Genomic DNA, 6,590 nt, shown 5'->3' on the forward strand with positions numbered 1-6,590 from the left:
GCCCCCCGAAAGTTGGCTCAACGCGATCCACCAGCATGTCTCGAACTAGGGAAAGTTGTAGCTGCGCTAGAGCGCACTGCGCCCTGTTATCCAGCCCGTTCAATACCTCCAAGGTTCGTGCTACTGACACAGCCTTTTGGGCTCATGCGGGGTAATTAGGCTGGTCGTAATGATAGTATCAGGCTGGTCATAGTGGGGAGTAACTTAGGCCAACTCCACCGCGCGACCCCAAACGGACGTCCGGATTGGCCGGATTTTGTCCCTTTGGGGCGCCGATGGGTTCGCCCGTGTCCGCCTTTGTCAGATGGATCGTCCGTGCACGCACCGCGCGGCCACACCCCAAATCGTGTCCGGGGTGGACGTGAATAAAAGAAATATTAAAACTAAAACGAAATAACTAAAAAACTAAATAAACACATTTTAAAAAAACATAAAATATATATAGGGGGCGGCCACAAAACGGCCCAGTTTTCACGGCCACTTAAAAGGCCCATTTTTCATAATTAACATATAAAACAAAATTAAAAAACACCTCCGCCTCCCGCGCGCTCCTGCCGCGCCCGTCGGTGCCGTCTTCACTGGCCGCCGGTGTCGTCGTCGTCGCTGACGAGGTCGACGTAGTCCGGCGGCGTCCAGAGGTGGGCCGGAGGTGCGTGGTGGACGGGGGCCGGCTGGACGGCCGGAGGTGCCTGCACCACCTCCTCCCGTGGCGAGGCCTCCCGCTCCGATGACCGCGGCGGAGTGGGGCACCAGTTCACGCCCACGTCGGCGGCCATCCCCGGAGCAGTGCAGGACCAGCCCCACTCCTGGCCCAGCAACTGCTGGAACGCGGTCGGCGGATCGTCCCTCCTCTCCTCCTCGACGGGGAAGGCGACGTCCCCGGCGGCAGAGAGGGCCATGGCCTCCTCCAGACCGTCCCACTGCCGCTCGTCGTGCGTGTTCATGGAATCGTCCATGACACGCAGCAGGAGACGGGCCTCCTCCTCCGCTGTCATGCGAGGAGGGGAAGGGGACGATGGAGACGGGGAAGGCGACGGCGTGGGCGTCAGGCCACGCACCCGCGTACGCCCGCGCGGCTCTGCACGTGGCCTCCGCGGCCCCGACACGGTGCCGGCGAAGTAGGTCGCGCGCCGCACGTCGTGCTCGTCCTGGAGCCATGTGTCCCAGAGCGGCGAGTCGGGGGCATACCTGTGGTCGTAGTACAGGTCGTCGGGGAGGAGGCGGCGGCGGCGGTTGATCTCATCGCGCCGTGCACGGCCGGTTGCCGGCACTGGCGGGATGGGCACCCGGTCCGCGGAGAGATGCCACCCGTTGGGGAGGTGGGCGTCGCTCCACGGGACCGGCGTCCTCGTCTCCCAGTACCTCCAGCACACGTCCGCGCAGATGTACTGCCGGTCGCGCTCGCCGGAGGGCCTAGGGGCAATGGTGAAGGGGGCTGGCGCGGGGGCTCGACGGGAGGAGTGCGGCGGTGGCGCGGGGGCCCGACGGGAGGAGTGCGGCGGAGACGCGGGCTCCTCCTTCTTCACGGAGCCACGGCAGCGCCCCGAGGAGGAGCCGGCCTCGCGGTCGTGCTTCCCCTTGCCGTTCCAGAAGCCCATGGCGAGGTGGGCGGCCGGCGAGCTCGAGGAGGAGTCGGGCTAGGATTTCTGCGCTGTCGGGGTTCGAGGAGGCCACTGGGTGGCGTGGGGCAGTGTGGACGACGACCCGTCCACGCTTCCCACTTAAAGAAGGACGGCGACCGCTCGACGTGCGGATGACAAGTGGGGCCGCCCGCTCGTGCGCATTGAAGTGGGTGGGTGGGAGGTGGGCGGCCGCCTGCCACGCGTCCCCGACGCGGACGAGCGCGCGTCCGTTTGGTGTCCGCCGCGACCCAAACCCGTCGCGCGCTGGGCCGCCTCCTTTGTCCGTTTTACCCCAAACGGACGGGGCCGGACAGGAGAGGGTCGCGCGGTGGAGTTGGCCTTAGACTAGTGTTATGCATATGACACTAGTCTAAGTTATTACCTTCATAATGCAAAATAACATAATAGTAGTATCATAGATGGCTTCATTTATTCGCTCGTAGACTCATCTTGTCTTGGAAAGTGCTACGTTACAGTAACATATTATGTTACCACCTCTTATTAATTACTTGTCACATAAGCAGAATTTTCTCGAAGTGCGCTATGTTACTAGTTAAGTTACTCCCACTATGACTAGCCTCATAGCTAGTATCATGCATGCCAACTAGGCAATTTTGATGATGTGTCATAGCATTAAATGAAGAAAGAGAGGGTGTAGTATCATATCATGATACCGTATCATATTAAATGTTATGCTATTTTGTGTCATGCATGGCAATAAATAGAGTACTACATGATACTAATATATGATACTATGCATTAAAGAGGTAGTATCATACACTAGTATCATATGCATGATACTAGTATATGATACTGCCCGTTACAACCAGGCTTAGCAGTTTTGTCTCGGTGTAGCAGCATAGGCATGCAGCATGCTAGGCTATAGGTTCCTAGGTAGGAGTACTAGGCTTTGCTAAAAAATGGGTTTGCTTGTCCTGTCTAGTCACATGCACCACTGTTGTGGTCTAGTCCAGAACAGATCAGCATGGTGCACATAGCCTAGTCGACCGGTTTTTCTCTTCTTTTTTGGCAATGAAGCCCACTGACAGTTATTGATTTTATTTATGATAAGGTGTTATTGGCTCTTGAATTTTTTTTCTTCAAAATGGAGACATAAGATTTGCCTCATCCATGAACGATCTCGAGTCGAGCTCGAGCTACTTTCGTGCTAAATGATACAATAAAAATTATAAAACGGGTTTTATCATTTATGTATCTCACTACTCGTTTTCGCTGGAGTTTCAACGGTGACCATGACAAGTGACAAGGAGGGAGTAGGGATGTGGATGGCGATTGACATGGCCAGCATCGCCGCGGCAAACAAACTGGGCGATGTATCGACGTCCTTTTTTTGCTGAACCTGATATGTTGAGTAATAGATTTTGCCACAAGGAAAAGTTTTTGATCTTACGCATATCCACATATGCTTGAGTTGTTTGTGACTCAGAGGGACCTGTGGAAATTTTGAATCGATGTGCAAACGTGCAAGAAGATTGTGATGGTGCTGACGCGGTTCTCGCCCATGTCTCCGCACTGTTACGGACGGAATTTTTCTTTTACTTGGCAAAAGTTGTTTCCTCATGTGGGCCACCCACGCGTACATCCATCAACCAGTGTTGGACATGTGCCAAGCACATTTGCCCCTACTCTTTCTTGTCCCTGGCACATGTACGTGCTCCCTGCACGGGTGGGTGGAGGCGCTGGTCCGCGTGGCTCGGGAACGCACGACGAGTAATTAAATATATGACTTTTTTTAGGTGTATATAAGTGCTACTAAGGGCATCTCCAGCCGTTGGCCCCCCAGGACGCATAAAAATCGCCCTCTGGGGGCGAGCCGGCGATGCACTCGGCGCTGGGACGGTTTTGCGCCCAGTCGTCCCCCCAGGCCGTCATTGGCCCACTTTGCAGCCCAATTTCGGCGAATAAACGGCCCATATGGGCGAGAATAGGCCCATATTCGGCGTGGTTTCGCCGTGTCTCGGCGTTCAATTATCAACACAATTATTTCTTATCACATATTTCATCACAGAAAAATCAAATACTTCAACAAAATACTACAACAACAAATAGTTCAATACAAATTATATTGTTCAAACAAATAAAAACTCATATTTCATCACGAGGCGTCCCCCTTGAGCCTCCATAGGTGCTCAATCAGATCTTTCTGCAGTTGATGATGCACCTGTGGGTCTCGGATCTCCTGACGCATACTGAGATAGGCAGTCCAAGTTGCCGGTAGCTGGTGATCAACTTCGGCTAGAGGACCCTGCCTGTAGTATGGTTCAGTGTCAAACACTGGATCTTCTTGCTCGCTCTCGATGATCATGTTGTGCAAGATGACACAACAAGTCATGATCTCCCACATTTGATCTTTCGACCAGGTCTGAGTGGGGTACCGAACAACAGCGAATCGAGATTGGAGCACACCAAATGCCCGCTCGACATCCTTCCTGCAAGCCTCCTGAAGCTTCGCAAACCAGGCGTTCTTGCCTCCTGCCACAGGGTTTGAGATCGTCTTCACAAATGTCGACCATCTCGGATAGATGCCGTCAGCTAGATAGTACCCCTTGTTGCATTGGTGCCCATTGATCTCAAAGTTCACCAGAGGAGAATGGCCCTCAACGAGCTTGGCAAAAATAGGAGAGCACTGCAGCACGTTGATGTCATTGTGAGTTCCTGGCATACCAAAGAAGGAGTGCCAAATCCAGAGGTCCTGTGTGGCTACCGCCTCAAGCACCACACTGCAACCGTCTTTGGCGCCTTTGTACATCCCCTGCCAACCAAATGGGCAGTTCTTCCATTTCCAATGCATGCAGTCGATGCTTCCAAGCATACCAGAAAATCCTCTTGCTGCATTCTGGGCTAGGATCCGAGCAGTGTCCCGCATTGGGTGTTTTCAAGTATTGTGGCCCAAACACTGCCACCACTGCCCGACAGAACTTGTAGAAACACTCTATGCTGGTGGACTCGGCCATGCGCCCGTAGTCGTCGAGTGAATCACTGGGAGCTCCATATGCAAGCATCCTCATCGCTGTCGTGCACTTCTGAATGGAGGTGAATCCAAGAGCGCCAGTGCAATCCATCTTGCACTTGAAGTAGTTGTCGAACTCCCGGATGGAATTCACAATCCTGAGAAAGAGCTTTTGGCTCATCCGATAACGGCGCCGAAATGTTCTCTCGCCATGAAGTGGAGCATCGGCGAAGTAGTCGGAGTAGAGCATGCAGTAGCCTTGCAGACGATGCCGGTTCTTTGCTTTCACCCGCCCCGGCGCCGAGCCACCTCGCCGCGGCTTTTCACTGCTCGCCAGCAGCTGGGCGAGGGCGGCGAGCACCATCAGATGCTCTTCTTCCTGAACGTCGGCCGCGGCTTCCTCCTCCAGCAGCGCGGCGAGCTCTTCCTCCTCATCCGAGTCCATCACCGAGACGGGCAAATCGCCGAACACCTTGCGCTCGGTGGCCGTGAACCCGCCGTTAAACCGCGCCTCCGCGGCCGGAAACTGCGACCGGAAATGCCCAGCTGTTGCGGGAGGGGCTGCCGCGGCGAAGCGCTGCTATTTTCCGGCGGGGAATGGCTATCTACCGGAGTCGGGCGGCGGCCGTCGCCGGGATACAGCTAGTGGTGGCCGAGGGCGCGGGGGGTGCGAGGCGAGTCGGGGAAGAAAACCTTGACTTTTCCCCTGGCGGTGTGGGCCAGGCGTGCTTTTCCCTAGCGCCGGAGCCCCCAACGGCTCCCCAGCGCGTCGGGTTCGGCCTGTGACCGCCGGGCGGAAAAAAGGTCCGAACCGGCGATTTTCGGCGTCCTGGGGACGCGACTGGGCCTTTTTTCGGCGCCGGCGCCGAAAAAGTGGCCTGGGAGGGCCTGTTGGGGGCGCGGCTGGAGATGCCCTAAGGCCAACTCCAACGCAGACCCCAAAACGGACATCTGTTTTTGTCCGTTTGGGATGTGATTCGGGCGGCGTCCGGGGGCGGACCATCGCTCGGAGCATCCGCGCCCAACGCGTGCAAGGCCGTGTTTTGCCTTAAACGGACGCGAGCGGATAGGATGTGGTCGCGCATTGGAGTTGGCCTAACGTAGAGAACCTAGACAGGTCATGAGGAAGATTGAGGGAAAAAATTGTATCCTTACTATTTTATGAGAATAATTCACATCCTTTTTTTCTCAATTTTTGTTATATACGAAGCTGGACAATAAAACAATCTTCTTCACTATCGGGCAAAATCATTATTTTGACCCTTTTTCAAACTTAATCATGAATTTACCATATTTTAAGAAGATTTTTGAATCTGACCTTTTTTGGTCAAACATCCTTGGCGTCTAGTTTGCACATGAGAAGGCAATCCCGGGGTGTGTGTGTGTGGGGGGGGGGGGGGGGGGGGGGGGGGGGGGGGTGCGCTTTTAAGCACGGGGCCGGAGGAGCAACAACTGGGGGTGTCGGAGTCCTATGCGGTTGTCGTATGCATGATGAATAGCAGCTCTGACCACTGTGATGATATTCACAATATCGCCGTAGGAGTATCAATCTCGTGGCTCCATTACCCGTTAGGTGCTTATCTCTATGTCATTGAAGGAAACAAGCTTGTGTTCGCAACATATGGGGGTGCACAATGGGAGTTGTCTGTGTTCGACGTGGACGGATGCAAGAAGGTCGTGAATATTCTGGGGAAGGGTCCGAAGCAGCTACCGCGACAGCATGAGTTGCACGATGCTTACAGAAAAAAAGTGTTCTCATTTTTTATTTATCATGTTAGTACTATTATCATGTTGGGTGTTGTTTTGGTGTGGTCACCTAAATGTACCAGGTACAAGTATGCTTGAATGTATCATATACAACTATACAGTTGTCCACTTAATGTACCGGATATAAATATACTTGAATGTATCAAGTACAAGTATACAGTTGTCCACTTAATGTGCCGTGTACAAGTATGCCTACATGTACCGAGTATAAGTATATTGTTGTCCACTTA

This window comes from Triticum urartu, chromosome 6 (genome assembly GCF_003073215.2).
Source record: "Triticum urartu cultivar G1812 chromosome 6, Tu2.1, whole genome shotgun sequence".
NCBI classification, from domain to species: Eukaryota; Viridiplantae; Streptophyta; class Magnoliopsida; order Poales; family Poaceae; genus Triticum; species Triticum urartu.